Source organism: Zingiber officinale, chromosome 3B, assembly GCF_018446385.1.
Source record: "Zingiber officinale cultivar Zhangliang chromosome 3B, Zo_v1.1, whole genome shotgun sequence".
In the NCBI taxonomy this organism is placed as follows: domain Eukaryota; kingdom Viridiplantae; phylum Streptophyta; class Magnoliopsida; order Zingiberales; family Zingiberaceae; genus Zingiber; species Zingiber officinale.
Window position 1 is genome coordinate 113,118,243 of NC_055991.1, and position 22,676 is coordinate 113,140,918.

The following is a 22,676-nucleotide window of genomic DNA, read 5'->3' on the forward strand; positions in this document are numbered from 1 at the left end:
TTTGATCGCATCATCGAATCGAAGATTCCAGCTTCTAGAAGCTTGCTTTAATCCATAAATGGATTGTTGCAACTTACACACCTTTCCAGCATGCTCTGGATCGACAAAACCTTCAGGTTGTGTCGTGTACACATTATCGAGTAGATTTCCATTAAGAAATACGATTTTAACATCCATCTGTCAGATCTCATAATCATAGTAAGCTGCAATTGCAAGTATGGTCTGAATAGACTTGAGCATCATAACTGGTGAAAAGGTTTCATCATAGTCTATACTATGAATTTGCTTGAATCCTTTAGCTACCAATCTACCTTTATAGGTATGCATATGCCTATCCATGTCAGTCTTCACCTTGAAGACCCACTTACACCCAATGGGTTTGATCCCTTCAGGTGGATCACCAAAGTCCATACTTGGTTAGTGTACATGGATTCCATTTCGGATCTCATGGCCTCTAGCCATTTCTCAGAATCTGGGCCATGTACAACTTCCTAATAAGATGTGGGCTCGTTGAGACCAACTAGCACTACATCATCGTTGTCAAATAAGAGAAAAGAATATCTCTCGAGTTGACAATGGGTCCTATCAGATCTGTGTAGAGCTTGTGCTACTTGAATAGGTTGTTGTTCCACAACTTCTTGCGATGTACCAAAATCATGATCCACAACATCTTGTGGTACTTGTTCAATTTCCATCAAGGCTTCGGTGCTAGTTTGTGTATCTTAAATTTCTTCAAGATCGACTTTACTCCCACTAGTTTTTCTAGAAATAAACTCCCTTTCTAGAAAGACATCATTTCTGGCAACAAACACTTTGCCTTATGTGGGATTATAGAAGTAATATCCCTTTCTTTCCTTGGGATATCCAACAAAATATCACTTGTCTGATTTGGGTCCTAGTTTATCTTAGATTTGTCGTCGAACATAAGCCTCACAATCCCAAATCTTCATAAAAGACATCTTGGGACTCTTCCCTGTCCATATCATATATGGTGTCTTTATGACGGCCTTGGATGGAACTCGGTTAAGTGTGAAAGCGGTCATCTCTAGAGCATGTCCCCAGAAGAAAGTAGGAAGATCTATATGACTCATCATCGATCGTACCATATCTAATAAAATATGGTTCCTCCTTTCTGATACACCATTCCATTGTGGTGTTCCAGGTGGAGTGAGTTGAGATATGATCCCACACTCAACAAGATGGTCATGAAACTCTTGGCTAAGGTATTCCCCACCTCGATCGGATCGAAGTATCTTTATACTCTTACCAAGTTAGTTTTGTACTTCATTCTTGAATTCTTTAAACTTTTCAAAGGATTCTGACTTGTGTCTCATCAGATACACATAGTCATATCTACTAAAATCATCAGTGAAGGTAATGAAGTAATGATAGCCTCCTCTAGCTGCTATACATCAGTATGTATGAGTCCTAACAGATCATTAGCCCTTTCGCCGTGTCCACTAAATAGAGTCTTTGTCATTTTGCCTTGAAGACAAGATTCGCATGCCTCATATGATTCTAAATCAAATGAGTCCAAAAGTCCATCCTTATGGAGTTGGGATATGTGACTCTCATTTATGTGACCCAAGTGACAATGTCAGAGATATGTTTGGTTCAAATAATTAGATTTGAACCATTTGGTGTTTATGTTATAGATTGGGTTTTCAAAGTCTAGAACATAGAGGTCATTCATAAGAGGTGCACTACAATAGAACATGTCATTGAAATAAACGGAACAACATTTATCCTTTATTACAAATGAAAAATCTTTCTTGTCCAAACAAGAAATAGAGATAATGTTCTTTGTCAAGGTAGGCATATAACAACACTCTTTAAGTTCTAAAACAAGCCTAGTGGGCAAAGATAAGGAATATGTTCCTACAACTATAGCAGCAACCCTTGCACCATTACCTACTCGTAGGTCCATTTCGTCCTTTGTCAATGTTCTACTATTTATCTGCCACTACACGTTAGTATAAATGTGAGATGCACACTCGGTATCTAATACCCGTGAAGAAGAAATAGATAGATTGACTTCTATAACATATATACCTAAGGCAGAAGTCTCACTTCTCTTCATTTTTAGTTCCTCTAGGTATAACTTGCAGTTCCTTTTCTAGTGTCCGGTCTCACCACAATGGAAGCAGGTTCTTTCCTTAACAACCCCACCTTTAGGTTTCAATGCATGAGTCTTGCCCTTTCCTTTAGCTTGGGTCTTACCCTTACCTTTGGGCTTCAAATTGCCTTTGCCCTTAGACACCATCAAAATGGTACTAGGCTTTACCTTCTTAAGGTTGAATTCAGCAGTTCTCAACATCTTAGGCAGCGGTTTGTTAATTTCATTCATGTTGTAGTTCATGACAAATTAACTATAGCTATCGGGCAATGACTATAAGATAAGATCAGTGGCCAATTCTTGGCCTAATGGAAATCCCAATCGCTGTAGGTTTTCTACATACCCAATCATTTTGAGTACATATGGGCCTACAGGACTTCCTTCTTGTATTCTGCATTGAAACCGTGCTTTAGAGATCTCAAATCTCTCATGTCTTGCTTGTCCTTGATATAGTTGTCTAAGATGTTCAACCATATCATAAGCATCCATGTTCTCATGTTGCTTCTGAAGTTCAGAGTTCATGGTGGTGAGCATAAGGCATGATACATCTAATGCATCATCTTGATGCTTCTTGTAAGCATCCCTATCAGCTCTAGTAGCAGAGGGTACTTCAGGAATAAGCTGCTCTAGAACGTACAATTTTCTTTCTTTCTTGAGAACTATTCTCATGTTTCTATACCAGTCTAGGAAATTAGCTCAATTGATCTTGTCCTTATCAAAGATAGATCGCAGACATAGTGTCTTCTATGTACTAGACGACATGGTGATCTACAATAATAAAATGCAGAAATAGGTATCATATTAAGATCATTTAATTAGGTCGTTAATTAAATGATTCTCCCATTGAATTCTAAAGCTTGGTAGGAGCAAGTCACTACTAGCTCTAAACCCAAAATCGAAGACATTCAAGTGGGACAAGATCCATATTATACCTCATCTTAAATTAGCTTTGGCTAATCGCCCAAGACTTGTATATATTAGGTAGGCAACGTATACCAATTGGACAAGATCCATATTATACCTTATCTTGAGTTAGCTTTGGCTAATCGCCTAAGACTTAGTACAACTTAGGTAAACAACGTTTACCAATTACATCATATGTAACTCTTGTATCTTTAGGTGAACAAGACTATTTGTTCATTTGTCCATCTTATGAAATCTATATTATAACTCATCTTGAGTTAGCTTTGGCTAATTGCCCAAGACTAGTATAATTTGAATTTCATCATATGGGATATGCCTCTAAGTTCTCAACTTAGTTAAGTCACACCTAAAGTCCAATAGTCGGACATCACAATTGTCCTATCGCACTCTACCAAGATAAAATGAGCCACTTTACTTTAGCAAACCTGACTACAAATGATCGAGGTAGTAGTGAGCACCAAACTTTGGTAGGCATATGAAAAAAGACCTAATTACGATAGCTACACATGCATCACATACATTCATGGCATATCATGGCATACATCAACATATATGCTAATTTAAACGTGACATGGTTATGGCCCCATCACTACGATCTTCTCAAGCCAATGAGAAGATAGAAAGGTCAACCTAGGTCCAAGCATCTTCTCCAAATACTTCCTTGGTCGTCGTGTGTTGTTGTCCTTCTCCCATTTTTCACCGTCGTCCAGTAGACTAATTTTTCTCTAATTTGTACATTACAAAATCTAAATAAACCTCGAGTTACATTCAAGGGTAGTCTAAATTTACAACAAGAATGAAAAAGATGAGGCACGACACGCAGGCCATATTCTGAATTACAACATACACACACATCCAATCACATTAGGGTTAAAGGTCATAACCATGCACCATGTCATATAACATTCACAATATTTTATGACATAAAATTTACTATGATTTCAACAACAAATTATGAGCTGCAATGCCACGGCAGTCCCGCTAGCCGATTAGCGGGCGGGGTCAAGGGGCAGCGCCCTCGAAAAAGAATTTATTTTGCATACTGATTTATGCGTTGCTGCTATACCCGAGACCCTCCGACCCTCGAGACAGACTATGTTTCATTCTGAACAAAATACCTTTGGCCGAGACCAAGTTGGTATATACAACTATGTTTCGTTCTCAACAAAACACTAATTTCGGTCAAGACTCAGAATTTGGCCGAGACTCACAATCCAGCCGAGACTCATATCTGGTCGAGACTCATAATTTTGTAAATCACAATAAACCTATCATGCAATTTCTATATCACATATAAAATCTAATAACTTAGTATATGCCTTCGTAAGTGGTTCTGATACCACTATAGGGATCTAGCGCGCTAAACACGCGAAAAGCGCAGCGAAAAATTAACTAGATCCTCTCCAGAAGATCCATGCGAAGGAGAAAACAATCATATATTAAGTTTTACATGAGAGGTATACCTTTGTTGCATGCCCTTCACAATTCTGATAGTAACTTTTTCTTTGGATGCAGATCTCAGCGTGTTCAAGCGTCCGCGCCTCTACGGTATCCACACGAACACATCCTTCGTTCGTCACACGAATGAAGCCTTTGGAGAAGAACCATCTTCTTGTGCTAGCAAGAAAAATGGTTTGGCCAAACTTGAAGATTCGGCCAAGGAGGAAGGAGGAGGAAGAAGAGGGAAGATCAAGAGTCACTTTTCTCATCTTATGAAAAAATAAATCCAAAAACCTATTTATATTCATCCCATGAATACCAAGGGTTTTTGTCACTTTGTATTCCTCTTAATTGGTTGGATTATTATATTGGATTAACCATTAATCCAATAACCCAATAAGTATAATCCATTGAGTCTAACCCATTAATCCAATGTGTCTAATTCAGATTAGACTCAAGCCAATGAGTGAGTTCATTTGAGTCTAACTCAATGAGTAACCCAAAAGACCTAATCATCTCATGATTGGCTCTTAGGGCTAATTACTAACAGGGATGTTATAACAAAACCTAATCAAACTAAACAAGCTTGACTGAGATACTATAATCTTATATTACAAGAAAACTAAGTGTTTGGTTCAGGATTTTTTTCAGTTTCTATTCTCAATTTCTAGAAAATAGTTTAAAAAATGTAAAAATATATTAATCAAATTGGAAATAAAAAATAAATTGTTGAGATTTTTAATTTCTCACAAAAATTATGAGGGTAGGCTATTTCTAAAATCTGAGAACACTGACTAAATAACTGGTTCTTGAACAAAAAATAATAACATATTTTCTCAAAGAACTAGTTATATAATTAAGATAAATAAAGGGGGGAAAAAAATTAAATTCAAGCTAATGCCTTAAAAAATATTAATTGATTTGTTTGAGTAGATCAACAGTACTAAAGAAGCAAAAGTAGCAATATACAAAATAGAATTTTTATATTTGCAAATTTCTTATTAAATAACCAATGATGACAATGGTTCTTGAAACATAGCAATCACTCTAATAGCAAAGTTCCAAGCAACATGCTAGAAGGAAGAATGGTAATCTGAATAAGTGTTGAAGAATTGTTTTTGGCATATTAATCTAGCATGTATTAAATTGACCAAAAAATAGAAATAACTATACTTCAACCAAATATATGTACTGAGAAAAAGGAAATAATCAAAGTATAACAATATTAGTTAGGAAAGGCAAGGACTATGAGAAAACCATTTAAAATGTTCCTTATAGTCCCATTGGGGCTTCTCCACATGGATTTGAGATTAAACTTCATAACTCTGGCTTCATCTGTTATTGAAAAGATAAGAGACAAATTTAATGAAAAAAGTTATACAAGCAATGTTGTCTATAAACGTTTAATGAAGGCTAACAACAACTCCAACATGAGCTAAGAGAGAAAAGGAAAAACAACTATGACTCAGTGGAAATTAAATACTTTCTTTCTGTCTAACACCTCTAGCCAAGATCATTAGTACTTATAATGTCTCCTGTATGGTAAATAACATGCTCAAGCAAAGTTCTGCATTTATCAAGCTCTTCAATAAAGAATTCCAGTACAAACTTCCATCTTACATCCCCATGAATGAATCACAAGCCACTAATGCTCTAAATAGCTTAGCCAGTTCAATAAGGATCAGTTCTGTTTAATGGTAAACTCTTAGTATATCATGAACAAATCACTAACTAATCAAACTAGGAAAAAAAATAGGTATACCCCAGAGTCCCAAATGAAACCAAACCAATTGCCCCCAATTCCCATTTGTTGCGTCTTTTGTCATAATTTCTCAATAACTTCTAATCAATCTGGATGAACTAAATAGTGTTAGGACCCATTGGCCAGCTAGAAGGGGGGGTTGAATAACCCTGCACAAAATCAAAAACAAACAAACCCTTCTCGGACTTAAAAGAACACTTGCATAAATGATAAATAAAAAAAATTGAAAGACAGAGACTCAGAGAGTTTTACTTGGTTACAACCGGGGAGGTGCTTAATCCAAGGAAATGATGCACACTAATTTCTCCTTCAGGCGGAGAAGCCTCTTTACAATAATGAAAGCTCAGAAAAGAAGAAACTAAACAAAACAGAAAAGCTCGCAAGTGTTGTATCAAGAATTGCTTGTTGTTGTTTAGCTTCTAGACCAAGGTTGTATTTATAACCTTAGTCAGGGTGCCTGGAAGGGTTCCAGGCACCTGGAGTGGGATAGAATGTTGGATCGAGACGCGCTAGAGGGGGGTGAATAGCGCTCGCGGCTATTTTTATCGTATCGGAATCGTAAAACTATCAAAGTAAATATACGCAGCGGAAATAACGAATGCAATCACAGAGGGACACAAGAAGTTTTACTTCGTTCGGAGCCTAGGTCGACTCCTACTCGAAGGCCCGCGATCCTTGATCGCTTTCGGTGGGCAACACTTATAAGTACGAAAAGGAGTACAAGATTTACAATTAGTACAGTAATTAAAAACAAGTATACCGACGACAGAATCGTAATCTCGAAGCTCCTGGTCGTCGTGGACTCGTAACAGCACTTCAGGGTCGTTGATTGAGCAGCACGCAGCACAATGATCGCTTGGAAGTTGTTATTCTTCAATGCTGCTCGAAGTCCCCTTATAAAGGGCATCCAAGGCGCCTTGAAGGCCTCTCAAGGCGACTTCAAGGCTCCGAGTCCACCGTGCAGATGAGCGCTGACCAGTTTGCGCTTATCACCTTTGAGGGCGCCTTCAAGGGCCTTCAAGGCGCCTTCCAAGGCGCCTCCAGAGCCAGCTGAGGCGCCTTCAACCCTGTTTCGCGGCCAGGTCAGCTTTTGTACCCGAGGCACCTCCAAGCTCCATGGAGGCGCCTCGGACACTGTTCATCCGAGGTTAATCTTTGCACTTTGGTCCCTGCAAGATACATTAATCCCAAATATACCCTGCAGCACAAAGTTAGCACATAAAGCATAATAGAAGTGATAATGATAGTCTCCGGACTATCCGAGCCTGACTTCGGGTTTCCGACCGGAAACCCTAGGTCGACCCGACGCCTACTGTTCCCTCTACGGGGAACGCGTCCTCACCTACTCCACTCAGGAGATTTTACCTGTTGCCAGTCGATCCTCCAGATCGACTGGACTTTTGCTCAGCACCCGACGCTTCCGGACTTTCTGCTGGACATCCGCTTCCCGGCCAATCCAGTCTTTCACCTGGTTCGCGACACCAAGACTTTCCACCTAGGGTTACCACCCCCTAGGACTTTTACCTGAAGACATCGACCTACCAAGACTTTCCGCATAGGGTTACCACCCCCTATGACCTAGGGTTACCGCCCCCTAGGGTTTTCCCTTTGCCTAACCGCAGCTAGGACTTTCCTGACATCCTCAAGTAGACTTGTTAGACTACCAAACATCTTAACTTTGAATTCTTTGCCATTATCAAAACACGAGTTCGATCGTCGAATGCTTCCCACACCAACAATCTCCCCCTTTTTGATTATGGCAACTCAAATTCAAAGTTAAGTAAACAAACGAATAGACATTTTTAACACAGGTAAATCTGCTAAGTATAGATGTCCAAAATAACTAAAGCAAATTTGCCTTATATGCTCTCCCTTAACTTTTGCTCCCCCTTAACTTTTGCTCCCCCTTAACTTTTTGTTTACATTTTTGCTACTCTCCCCCTTTGCCATATATCAAAAATGGGTAATAATAAATGTTTGATTGAGTTGTACATGATTTTACTAAGGTTAACAGGTTAGCTAAGTTCAACAGGGTTTGAAAGTTAATGTCAATTGGAACTTAGTTTCAATAAAGTTTTAAGACAAGGTTATTCATTTAAGTTCAGTTGGTCCTTAAGTCCAAGCACAAGACATGTTCAATAGATTGATTTATTAGGTATCAGAGCCATAAAGAGCAAAAACATTCCTTAAGAAGAAAATTGAGTATCCCTTACCAACTGTCTAACCTTTAGTTACTTGCTGATAGTCTACAGGACAATATCTTTCACTAGGTTAGTCAAGTTAAGTTATTTTGGTCCAGATAGACATGACTAGAGCTGGAGAACTTAACTTGATTAATGTTTATTGCATATTTAACGCCCAGACTCATATTGATGCACAGATATAAGCATTCTTGAGTCTAGGGTATACCCTATGCATCTCACGTCGTTCTATGTTTGTCAATCACAATCAAGGTAAACTTAGGTGCTTTGTGAGATGCTCTGGCTTAATTCTAGGGGAACATGATATCTAGGGGGAAAAACCTAGGCTAATTCCAGAATTTTAAAATCTAGGAAAAAAATTGGAGTTTTGAAAACTATTTTTCCTAGAATTTAAAAAAAAAAAACAATAAAACCTATGCTCATAACACATAAAACTGAGTAATAACATGTCTAATCAATTTAAAGCATCCAAGATATACATCAAAAGCTGAGTAAGAGAAAGATCCCAGATGTCAATAGTATGTCAAGGCAGGTGAACAGATAGAATCAAGCAGGTGGATCGTCGGCTGGAGGATCGGCTAGGTGCTGCTCAGGTGGTGGCTGAGGCTGTCCCTGACGCCGAAGCTCGCCTCGAAGAGATGCGAATCTAGCAGCTATCTCAGATCGCATAGTCCGAAGAAAACGATGCGTCTGTGTGGACTGGATCTCAAGTCGAGTGAGTCTATCCTCGACAGAGAGTGGTGCTGAAGATGACGGCCCAGCTGAAGAGGAGGGTCCGACAGAGGTGGAAGGATCTGTGAAGAAGTCCTCTGCCAGGAAATCTGGCCACTCCTCATCTGCATCAGGTGCGCCCTCGGCCTCTGGAGCACCAGGGGCAGCAGCTGGTGGTGGTCGGCCCTTCCAGGCCAGAATCCCCTCGGCAGTGATCTCTGCCCCTGCTAATCTAAGGCTACGCTGACCGACCTCATCATAGAGGGTAAGTGGGATGAGAACCCCTCTAGTAATGTCTATCCTAGAGCTGGAGAATATCTGGGTCAGGATATGACAATAAGGCATATGAATTACTCCAGATGTGATTGTGTTAGATGCAAGGATAATATTATGAAACATATGGAAGGCTATGTCTATATCCAGGTGCTGGGTGAGGGCGTACAAGAAAAACGAGTGGGACGGTCGCATCGTTGAGACATCCCGAGTTGATAAGGGTAGAATACAGGCTGTCAGGACTCTGTACATAGCATAATCCTGAACTCGAAGAAGAGTGGATCTGAACTCAGTCAGGCCTAAGGGTCTCTCCTCCCCATAGAAATGCATGTAAATGTCGTCTAATGTAACGTGGGAATAGGGGGCACCAAAAGGTAGGGGCCTACTCGGATAACATAAAAATGTACACTCAGACTCCCTAATCTCTAGGCTGGTGCGAAGTAGTGATGGAGTGAACTGAATGTCTGTACCTCCTACCCTGGTGGTATAAGTTCTATCATCAACCTTTTCAAGGTTGTGATAGAACTGGGCACATAGGTCTTGATTGACAGTTGTGGTGCAATCAACCGGTTTATCTAAATGATAATGGTTTATCATTTGGATAGTGGGTTGACAATTTTATGACAAAAACTCCCTACCAATATATCTAGGTTTGATTGACTCAAAGGTAAACCTAGAGAAATCTATCCTATGCTGTTCCGAGGGGAATCTCGGATCCGTGGAAGGGGCCCGTGCTGGTGTGGTATCCACAATACGACGCTTCCTATTATGCAAGAAAAATTGCAAAAACTAGCAAAAAATATAGGATTTAAGCACTTAAAGAAGGGTTTAGATTGTACCTAGGAGGCATAGCTTGGATTTAAAGGGAAGGAAATAGGTAGAAGGCGCCTTGGTTGGGAAGAAACCGAAGAGATCGGTGGTTTGCGGAGAGACACGAACAGAAGCAAAAATGCTTCTGTTCGTGACAAAAGAGAGGTTTTAAGGCGCCATAAGATCCCTTTAGGGCGCCTTTGGAGGCGCCTTAAGGGCTTCTTAAGGCGCCTTAAGTGAGCGGCGGGAAATTTCCCGCCGCTGGTTGAGGGTGCCTCCTCTTAGATGGAGGCGCCTTCGGATGCTACGTGTCCCATTTTTTTTTTTTTTTTTTAATCGACACATTCTTTAAGGTTTAGTTTTGATAAAAAACAATATGGTTTTAGAAATTTAAATTAAGTTTTAAAATGATTTTGAAATTTAAGTTAAAATAATTTTGAAATTTAAGTTTAAAATCATTTTGAAATTTAGGTTAAAAAAATTTTGAAATTTAAGTTTTTCAAATAATTTTAAGTTTAAAATAATTTTGAAATTAATTTTGAAAAGTTTTTTAAATAATTTTGAAATTAATTTTGAAAAGATTTTTAAATAATTTTGAAATTGATTTTGAAAAGATTTTTTAAATAATTTTGAAATTAATTTTGAAAAGATTTTTAAATAATTTTGAAATTGATTTTGAAAGGTTTTTTAAATAATTTTTAAATTGATTTTGAAAAGATTTTTTAAATAATTTTGAAATTAATTTTGAAAAGATTTTTTAAATAATTTTGAAATTAATTTTGAAAAGATTTTTGAAATTGATTTTGAAAAGATTTTTGAAATTGATTTTGAAAAGTTTTTTAAATAATTTTGAAATTGATTTTGGAAAGATTTTTAAATAATTTTGAAGTTGATTTTGAAAAGTTTTTTAAATAATTTTGAAATTAATTTTGAAAATATTTTTTAAATAATTTTGAAATTAATTTTGAAAAGATTTTTAAATAATTTTGAAAAGGTTTTTTGTTTTTTAAATAATTTTGAAATTGATTTTGAAAAGTTTTTTAAATAATTTTGAAATTGATTTTGGAAAGATTTTTTAAATAATTTTGAAGTTGATTTTGAAAAGATTTTTAAATAATTTTGAAATTTAAGTTTAAAAGATAATTTTGAAATTTAAGTTTTTCAAATAATTTTAAGTTTAAAATAATTTTTAAATTTAAGTTTTTTTTTTTAAAAAATAATTTTGAAATTTAAGTTTTTAAAATAATTTTGAAATTTAAGTTTTTAAAATAATTTTGATATTTAAGTTTTTAAAATAATTTTGAAATTTAAGTTTAAAATTATTTAAATTAATTATCAGTTTGGTTTTAATTACTTAGTCATCTCACCCGATCTAAATTCTCAATCAGGGAATCCTATAATTATTGTGAGATGAATTGAGGTTCAATTTAAGGGTTTGGTTTAGTCTTGTGTTAGATTCAGGTTTAGCTTTGGGTTCAACAAGTAAGCATTTTTTGGATAAACTTCTGGGTTATGGTGAGTCACACGGAGCTCATTAAAGTAACCATGCCTTCGAGGTTTTCCAAATAGTCCTACCCATTGAACTTAATACTAAAACTTGGTATAACTAGTTAGGATCCATTTAAGGATAGCTTCGGTCAGTTCCACTTGGCCAAATGCACCAGGTCGAAGCCATATCTTCCTAGACATGCGATGCCCAAGCTTCCCTAACGTACTATCATCCAAAAACTTCACCAGTACTGTGGTTCAAGTTAAACTTATCCCGTTTTAATCTAACCTTAATTACCCTGCCGGGTAATCTATTCTTGTTTTACCCATTCCGGGTAAATTATGTTCAGTTACCCTGTCGGGTAGTTCAGTTGGAGGTGCCAGCTAGTTTGGATCCTCCATCTACTTTTCATTTTCATAATTTCGACTTGTTGAATTTGTAATTTTAATTTTGAATTTAATTTAATTTCGAATTTTAAATTTTGAATTTGATTTTTAATTCTAAATTTTAATTTAATTTCGAATTTTGAATTTGATTTTTAATTTTTAATTTTTAATTTAATTTCGAATTTTAAATTTTGAATTTGATTTTTAATTTTAAAATTTTAATTTAATTTTGAATTTTGAATTTGATTTTTAATTTTTAATTTTGAATTTGATTTTTAATTTTTAATTTAATTTCGAATTTTGAATTTGATTTTGAATTTTTAATTTTTAATTTAATTTCAAATTTTGAATTTGATTTTTAATTTTTAATTTTTAATTTAATTTCGAATTTTAAATTTTGAAATTTGATTTTTAATTTTTAATTTAATTTCGAATTTTGAATTAAGATCGTTTTCATTTTAGCTTTCCCTGGATCACGACCTCGATATGGTCTGTCGAGGTAGTATATTTGATCCTTCGGAACCCAGTATTGGCCAAGTCCAATTTGATTTATCAATTTGGACTTGGGGACTCATGCTTGGACTGATTTACTACTTTGTTTGTTTATTAAGGATAAATAAGATTTGTATTTCTTTTTACTTTTATATCCTATCCCAGTTCTATTGTAGACGGATCTTTGTGTCCCAAGAATTAGATCCAAATTCTTGGAGCCCAGAGAGAACTTTTCTAAAGTAATTTTTAAATCTTTTAACTGATTTTTCAGATTTGAATTTTCTTTCTCAAGTTGTTGTACTTGAGTTGAATCTTCAGTTAAAGATTTTGAGTTAGTTACTCCTTTAAGAATGGTTACTTCTTTTAAAAGTGACTTAATTTTTAAATTTGACTTGGCTAATTTGCGAAGTAAATAATTGACTAAATTATTAAGCCTAGGAATACTTACAGTGGAGTCGGCCCTTGGAAGCGGATGCGGATCCGTGGCTTTGCTCGGAGTCGACCTACTCGCTCTCGCTGGATTCGTGATCCGGTCCGGGCCATCAATGCGAGTAAACTCGTTTGGTCGAGTTCGTCGTCTTCGTCCTCAAGAGGATTCGTCCCAGGTTGCCTTTAGGACTTTCCTTCTTCTTTGCTTCTTGGCTTCCTTTTAATTGGGGCAGTTGGCTTTTATATGCCCCTTTGGTTGCACCAGTAGCAAGTGACTTGAAATTTTGTCTTTGAGTTCTGTTGAGCCTCCTTGGATTGAACGCCTTCTTGATCTTTCTTGTTGAAGCCCTTCTTCTTCTTGTAGAGTTTCTTTACAAGATTCACAAATTCGTTGGCAGTTCATCTTCGAATCTTCTGAATCAGGTTCGTCTTCTGATTCCGATTCAACTTTTCGCCGTCCTCTTGATTCCCGTGTTCGACTCGTTCCTGTAACCAAAGCAATCCCTTTCTCGGATGGCTGTGCATTAGTTTGTTCATGGAGTTCGAATTCACTAAATAATTCGTCTAATTTTAAGGAGGACAAATCCTTAGAGACTTTATAGGCATCTACCATTGATGCCCATAATGTACTCCTAGGGAATGAGTTAAGGGCATACCTTATTATATCTCTGTTTTCTACCTTCTGCCCGATTCCATGTAGAGAATTCAGGATATCTTGAATTCGGGTGTGCAAAGAGCTTGCCGTCTCGCCTTCCTGCATTTTCAAATTGTATAGTTTATTTAGTAACAAATCACGCTTTCTTACCTTGGTTTCCGAGGTGCCTTCGTGAAGTTCGATTAGTTTCTCCCATAGCTCTTTTGCGGAGGAGAATGGACCAACTCTGTTGAGCTCTTCTTTGGTAAGACCGCACTGAATGGTGCAGGTGGCTTTGGCGTCTGCTTCCACCTTTTTGATAAATGCTGGCTCCCAGTTCTCACAGGATGTAGGCTTACCGTCTGTATCAGTTGGTAGTTGCAGTCCTGTTTTGACGATCATCCAGGTGTCGAACTGGATCTTTAGATAAATCTCCATTCGCCCCTTCCAATATCCGAAGTCTTCTCCGGAAAACAATGGGGGACGAACGGTGCTAAATCCTTCTTGTTGGGCCATTTAGATCTATAAAACGAACAGAAACAACAAGATCTATTCCAAGACTAAGTCTTGGATTAGTAGTGCGGGAGGAGGGAAAAAATTAACAGGCTCAAGTGGTATTGACCAGCTTTGAGCAGAAAATCGATTCGTAAAAAGAAATTAGAATATAGCTATGAGGCTAAATTCTAATCGACTCCTAATAAAACTACGAAAAAAAAATTGTCTCGAATAGTGGTTGCACTGATTCAAGACGACCCCGCTCTGATACCAATTGTTGGATCGAGACGCGCTAGAGGGGGGGTGAATAGCGCTCGCGGCTATTTTTATCGTATCGGAATCGTAAAACTATCAAAGTAAATATACGCAGCGGAAATAACGAATGCAATCACAGAGGGACACAAGAAGTTTTACTTCGTTCAGAGCCTAGGTCGACTCCTACTCGAAGGCCCGCGATCCTTGATCGCTTTCGGTGGGCAACACTTATAAGTACGAAAAGGAGTACAAGATTTACAATTAGTACAGTAATTAAAAACAAGTATACCGACGACAGAATCGTAATCTCGAAGCTCCTGGTCGTCGTGGACTCGTAACAGCACTTCAGGGTCGTTGATTGAGCAGCACGCAGCACAATGATCGCTTGGAAGTTGTTATTCTTCAATGCTGCTCGAAGTCCCCTTATAAAGGGCATCCAAGGCGCCTTGAAGGCCTCTCAAGGCGCCTTCAAGGCTCCGAGTCCACCGTGCAGATGAGCGCTGACCAGTTTGCGCTTATCACCTTTGAGGGCGCCTTCAAGGGCCTTCAAGGCGCCTCCAGAGCCAGCTGAGGCGCCTTCAACCCTGTTTCGCGGCTACCCGAGGCGCCTCCAAGCTCCATGGAGGCGCCTCGGACACTGTTCATCCGAGGTTAATCTTTGCACTTTGGTCCCTGCAAGATACATTAATCCCAAATATACCCTACAGCACAAAGTTAGCACATAAAGCATAATAGAAGTGATAATGATAGTCTCCGGACTATCCGAGCCTGACTTTGGGTTTCCGACCGGAAACCCTAGGTCGACCCGACGCCTACTGTTCCCTCTACGGGGAACGCGTCCTCACCTACTCCACTCAGGAGATTTTACCTGTTGTCAGTCGATCCTCCAGATCGACTGGACTTTTGCTCAGCACCCGACGCTTCCGGACTTTCTGCTGGACATCCGCTTCCCGGCCAATCCAGTCTTTCACCTGGTTCGCGACACCAGGACTTTCCACCTAGGGTTACCACCCCCTAGGACTTTTGCCTGAAGACATCGACCTACCAAGACTTTCCGCATAGGGTTACCACCCCCTATGACCTAGGGTTACCGTCCCCTAGGGTTTTCCCTTTGCCTAACCGCAGCTAGGACTTTCCTGACATCCTCAAGTAAACTTGTTAGACTACCAAACATCTTAACTTTGAATTCTTTGCCATTATCAAAACACGAGTTCGATCGTCGGATGCTTCCCGCACCAACATAGAATTCTATCCCCGATGCAACGGTCAACATCCACGTTGGATGTGGATAAAAATAGGTTCCGGGCGCTCAGACCCTAAAAGTCGACTTTTTTGGTCCAGTCCCTCTGCTCCGGTGATGCTCGCCTCGGTCCGAGACTCCCGCTCCAGCTCCACTCGCTTGGATTATTTCAGCTATCCGGAATAAGGCTCACTCGAACACAACTTCCAGCCTTCTCGAGCAACCTTCCACTCCGGCTTCTCGTCCTTCGGAAACGCCTCGCGCCTCCTTCTAATCCGCCCGCGTACTCTTCCACAGCACCTCATCCCTCAGAGACACCAAGCCCGTCGGCTCTCTCCCATGCCGTCCTTCTCGCTAGCTGCGTCTTTTGCTTGACTTCCTGTGCTCCTAAGCTCCTGCATACTTAGACACAGGATTAACTATAACAGGACCTAACTTATTTGATCATATCAAAACAACGTTGGGTACCAACAATCTTCCCCTTTTTGATGTGAGCGACCTAAGTTAAGCTAGGGTAAACAACTATAAATTTAGAACAATAAATTTTGCAATAAAGTGCAAAAAGTAAAAAAAAAAAAAAAAAAAAATTAAGTTACCTCCCCCAAGACTTAATTCTCCACTTCTGCCCCTTTGATCACATAAAAAAATGAGGCACCAAAAAAAAATCTAAGGGTAACTTTTATAAAACTCTGAATTTCCAAAAAAAGAATTTCAAGTAAGAAAAAAATTTCTAAGTAAACTCTGAATTTGGAAATATTGAAAACAATTTTGATAGCGCTAATATTGCAATAATTTTAGAAACATTTTCTAAAAAAATGAAAAATTTCCTCAATTAAATGAATTCTCAAGAATTAATTTTTATAGAAATTTTGGTAAAGTAAATCTGATATAAAAAAAACTTTAAGTAAAAAAAATTCTAAGTAAAAAAAATTCTAAAGAAAAATTTTCTAAGTTTTTTTTTTAAAAAAATGTGCAACATGTAAAATACATTTTGGTAAAGCACAAGTAAAAAAAAACTTTAAGTTAAAAAAATAAGAAGTTAAATAGATTTGCATAGAAAAATTTAGAATTTTCCAAAAAAATTGAATAACTATTCAAAGTATTATCTAATTTTAATTTTAATGTTTTATCAGTTAGTCAATTAAATATTTTTATTTCAATATTTAGCTTCCAGACTGTGGCGAGGCACTAAGCCTTCATGGTTATTGGATCATTAACCACTTCTAGACAAAACCTCATAAGAAAATTAAATATCTAATTTTCTCGCTGAAAGCACTAAGTTAAATTAAAGTTCAAGTTAAACAAGACTTTGGAACCCAATATAGGTTCCAGCCAACTGGATTAATTAAATATTCTTTAGGAACATATTTCTATGAAAATTTCTTAATTTTTCCTTTGTGATATTTAAAGTACCAGTTCAAATTATATCTTCTAAAACTTGTACTACATTTGCATGTATGATTTTTCAAGTTTCTTATTTTTTTTTTGTAAATTGTCATTTTCTAGCTTTAATTTATCAAAATCTTTTAATGGACAAGATTTTGCTAGAATTACTTTTAATTCTTTAATTTCTTTTTCTAATTTACAACAATCTTTAGATAATAATTTTACGAATTTAAACATTTTATCCAGAAGAAGAGATCGTACATGACTTACGTTGTCGATCTAGTTGTCCGTGGCTCCCCCTGAACCGTTGCTTTCTTCCGATGTCGCTCCCCCTTCATCGATGCCCTCGATGCTCATTTCGGAAGAGCTTTCTTTGTATTCGTCTTGATGACTTGCCATCAACGCAAGTCCAGAGAAAACCTCAACTTTTGATTCGGACGACGTTTCATCTCACGTCGCCTTTAAAGTCTTGTATTTGTTCGTTTGGATAGGCTTCTTTTCTTTGTCCTTATCCTTGTTCCTTAGTTTAGGGTAGTTGTCCTTAACGTGCCCTTCTTCGTTGCAGTGGTAGCATCTGATTATCCTTTTTTTTCTATCCTGTGGATGGTTAGCTTTTCTTGATTTAAATCATTTTTTAAAATGTCTTACCATCATAATGTTAACGATCCGCAAGTGTACGGATACGTCGTCAATAATAAAGAAAGATATCATATCCACAGGGACTGGTTATAACCACTAAAGATATCTCAACAAGAATTAGCTAAACAACTAATCAATTGGTTTATAAAAGCTAGGTGCAACTATAGAAAGTAAAACATAAAAACAGGAATAAGGGTTATGATAAAAGGACGTTCTAAGAGTTTTGGTTTCTTTGTAATATTATTCAATGTAAATGATCTACCAAATCTTATTCCTCAATTGTTCATCATTTGTAGAAGGTTGTCGATTCTCTCTTGTAATAGACAACCAGCTTAGGACTAAAATCTATATCTAAATGTGATCAATTAGGAATGATTCCTATGATGTCCTTACACGGGCTTGCCTGTCACGTGCGTCCCTCGGAAAATCAACATAAAAATTCATTACTTCTCAACCAAATCAAGATATAAAAGATTAACGCATACAAACTATCCTACCCCCTTGAATGACCTTATTTCACCCTCAAGATTATCCCTCAATCGTCTTTACACGGGCATGTCTGTCACGTATGTCCCTCGGATAATTGAATGAGGAATTACCTCTACAAGATCCACAAGACACTGAAACATTCAATCAAGTATGGTAATTAAGACCCATCACATCCATCCACACAAGATCAAATAGATACAAAATAGGACAATATCATAGAAATAGGAAATTGGCAAATCCACAAGAGTTTACATCAAATCACATTACAAATACTCCCTCCATCCTAGAACAAAGAGATCTAATCCATAGAACAAGAAAAGAGATCCAAAGACAAGAAAATTACAAGCATCTTGATCCCAAACCCAAGAAGAGAAAGGGAAGAAAAGCTTATCTATAATGAAGAACGGTCTTCGGATCCAATCCTCGTTCTCGGAGTCGATTCGTTGAAGATCTGCCCTTAGATCGCCGGAAAATCCCTCCAAGAAGGTGAGGAATCGCCCAAATCTCGTTCTCTCCCAAAAGAGAGAGCTCCCCCTTTCAAATGAGGAAGAAACCCTTATATAGAGCTAGGGTTTGGGCGCCATACGGCCCCAAGACACGGCCGTGTGAAGCTCACACGGCCTAGTCCATTCCCTTCACTGCTCAGGTGACATGGCCGTGTGATGCTCATGCACGGCTGTGTCTGGAACATGACCAGGGCTTTCTTGGCTTCTGAAAATGTTGCATGACCGTGTAGATCTACACAGCCATGATCTGCTTCTCTTCAAAAATTTACACGGTCGTGCCCTTCCTCCTTCCTGCTGAGGCTGAACGGGTGAGCACCACCACACAGCCTGGACACTCCTTCATTCTGCCAGTGCTCCAGGGGTGAGGATCGCCACACGACCTGGGCAACTCCCCATGATAGGGTCGTGTGGCACTCAGGGATGGTACCTTCCTCCTTCATTCAATTGTAGATTTTGCCTCGAACGTCAATTCTTCTCCAAAATCGACTCCTGCGTACAGAAAATGCACAAAAGCAGATCTCCGAATAGAAAGAGTAAATATGCTAAAAGCAAAGCTGGAAGTACAAAAATACATAGATAAAGCATGCGCAAAATATGTGAATGTGCATCAAAACGTGCTAAACAAGTGTATACAATCTACGCACATCACACCCCCAGACTTAAACTTTTGCTTGTCCTCAAGCAAAAATGCCGAAATCTTAATTCATATGCTCTACAATGCATTCATAATCCCTAATATACTTTCCTAACTCTATCAAAAAGTTTCATTAACAAGCATGATCATGGAAATAAGTCAAGTATGGCTCAAGCATAAGTCTCTTGTGCACAGTGTAAAAAGTGACCCAAACTTTTCAAATTTCAATCTATGTCCTAGTTAAGTCATCATCCAAATGACTTCCTAATATTTCCGGTGATAGGCACTTACCTGCCACACACTTGGTTCATATTTCTCAATCGACCCAAGGTCTCAAAGGCGTGCTCAATTTCAAGAGAAGCTAAGTAGTCATTTCCCCAGTAACCTAACTCGGTCTCAAAGCGGTGACTTACTAGATTCCACTTACAACAACTATTTTTTATATCCCTTATTCACTTTTTTTATATAAGTATTTGCATTGTGCAAAACTTATTTACAAATATACTTTTAGCACAAATGTTGGGATATTTTGATTTTTTCCAAATGAGCTTACATGATTTGAGCATCATCCAGTAAACAAAATGAAGTTTGAGAAATCACCATGGAAACCAAGTACTAAACACACAAGATGAATCATGACTATTTCAATGATATCAACTATCCAAGCTCAAGTATAGTGAAGGTAAGATCCTTAAGGTCAAGCCAAATTTCAAACTTATCTCCATATGATACTTAGCTTATTTAATGCTACCCAAGATAGAGAAAAGAAATACACTAAGCATACTACTAGGATCATTTATAACATCATGAATCAAGATAATAGCGTGCTAACATTTTTACTAAAAGACAAGAAAACATATAAGTGAAGTTTGATGTTCTCAAGATGTATGCCACAGGTTTCTTCAAAAGACAGTCAAGTGACTATCAAAACAATCCAAGCAAAACAAGAACAAATGCAAAACAAAATAAACTGTAGAACAAAACAAAAATGTAAAAAACCCCAGACTTAAACTTTTCATCGTCTCAATGAAATCTAAAAATAATGTGGAGGAGATTAAAAGGAAGAGAAGTTACCAAATGATGTGTGCCAAATGTCCATGTCATGAACTTCTCCATCATGTAGTTGCACTCCTCCTAATCTTTGAGTACCATAAAAGAAAATAGACAACAAAAATTAAGTAGAGGATACAAATTTATTATAAAGAAAGAAATAAAACTAGAAAGCAACTAAAAATATGAATGAAAACAAGATTGAAGAACTTGGGTTGCCTCCCAAGAAGCGCTTGTTTAAGGTCATTAGCTCGACCACCTCATAAGATTCATCTAAATCTCGCTCTTGGAGGGGTAAGATATTTCAACACCCTCCTACCGATTGCTCTTATTATGGAGGGAGCTTCCTTCCAATATAGGAATTACAAAATGAAGTATTGCTCTCTCCATCTTCGTCTTCTTTGAAGTTCTCTTAGGTGGTCGAAGACGGTTCAGTGTGAGCTTCCAATTATTAGCCCAAGTGAAATCTGCACATGCAAAAAAAATACAAATCTCCCACAAACATATTAGATAAGATAGAGACATAACCATATTAAGATAAGCATAATAAGAAATAAAAATTGAATCACATACAACAAAGTCAATGATAGGTACCTCTATAAAATTTTTTAAAAGATCACAAGAAATACTAACTTTACTTTGCTGAGAGATGCCTGAAATTTCTAAACATGTAGATGTGACTTCCTCTGAATCAAATGATGGTTCTAACTCTGGCTCAGGTGTTGATGATATCAATGATTGTGATTCTTGAGACTCTGCTAGCTCTGCAAAAGTCCCTACACATTGTTCCACAACATGATCAATTCTTACAACCTCTAAGGGTTTTGTGGACAAAGGTGGTGATCCTTGAGATGCTGCTTCCACAACACAGCTCCCTACATATTCTTCCATATCATCATTATCAACACATACATCAAAAAATAAACCAACATCTATATCCTCAATAGGAGAATCAATAACAAGAGGATCAATAACTTCACTTGCAGTTTTAAATTGATCTACCACATCACATTCATCATCTGAAAATTTTATGTCACTATAACACCCTATAAAATTTGAAGGCAGATCTGAAAACTTATTTACCACTGCATTATCAATAAAATTCTCATCTGAAGAGTCCTCATCTTCATATACATTCAAAAACCTACACGCAACCATATTAGTGTCACAGGATTTGCCGAAGTCTTTATTTTCATTGACCCCCACTAACCTTTGTGGAAAAGGAACCCTTAGTGAAGGTCCTGGGAAAGATTGAACTTCCTTTTTCCTAAATTCCCTTTGAGCTTTTGGAGGAGGTCCAACTTGCTTATCTAGTGTTGGTGTGATCAATAACCCAACACCATCACACTTTTCACTAGATCTTGTCTGCGAAGGAGGGGGATCTCCTTTAAACCATTTTGAAACAATACTTTCAATCTTTGCCCCCAAATGTTTGAACTCCCTGTTCTGTGACTTGTGATTTTCAAGACTCATAGATGGTTGAGTTACAATTTGTTTGACAGGCTCTATAGCATTTATAGCTTGCACTTCATGAATGTTTAAGGGAAATTTCATCCAACTTATGTTCGATCATTCATGGAGGTTCAATGTCACTTGATTAATTAACATATATGCTTCATCTACACTTTTGTCCATAAAAGATCCTCCAGCTGGTGAATCCAATAAACTCTTGTCTGAGAAAGAAATTCCCCCATAAAATATGTGCAAAATCAACCATTTTTCAAAATCATGATGAGGGCACTATCTTTGAAGACTCTTGAATCTATCCCATGCTTCAAATAATGATTCTCCATATGCCTGAGCAAAATTTGTTATGCAATTCCTCATATACACTGTTCTGCTTGTAGGGAAAAAATGATTCAGAAATTTCTTCTCCAATTGCTCCCAACTTGTGATACTTTGAGGATGGAGAGAATATAATCAAGTCCTTGCTTTATCCTTGATATTGAAAGGAAATGTCATCAATCGAACTGCATCTGCTGACACTCCTTCACACTTCACCATATCACAAATCTCTAAAAATGTTTCAAGATGCAGATAAGGACTTTTGATTACTTCTCCTCCAAATTTGTGACCTTGTATCATGGAAATTAACTCTGGGTCTAGTTGGAAACTTTTTGTTTCAATTTGAGGTTGCACAATGGGAGATAAAAATCTTACAGAAAAGGGTGTAGAAAAATTTCTCATGGGCCTGCTTGACATATTAGTGCTCATGGATATTCAAGAGAAAAAAATTATTAGAAGAAAAAAATTGAAGAATCAAAGACAAGAAATAAAATGTAATATGAAAAGCAAGAAAGAAAATGTAAAATTTA

General features: G+C 37.4%; 1 non-coding gene across 1 annotated transcript; it reads left to right on the forward strand.

Moving 5' to 3' along the window:
• Positions 1-22,084: 22,084 nt before the first annotated feature.
• On the forward strand, positions 22,085-22,190 carry LOC121968755. Its single transcript, XR_006108293.1, has one exon. It is a non-coding gene; the product is annotated as a small nucleolar RNA R71 (small nucleolar RNA).
• Positions 22,191-22,676: the final 486 nt, after the last annotated feature.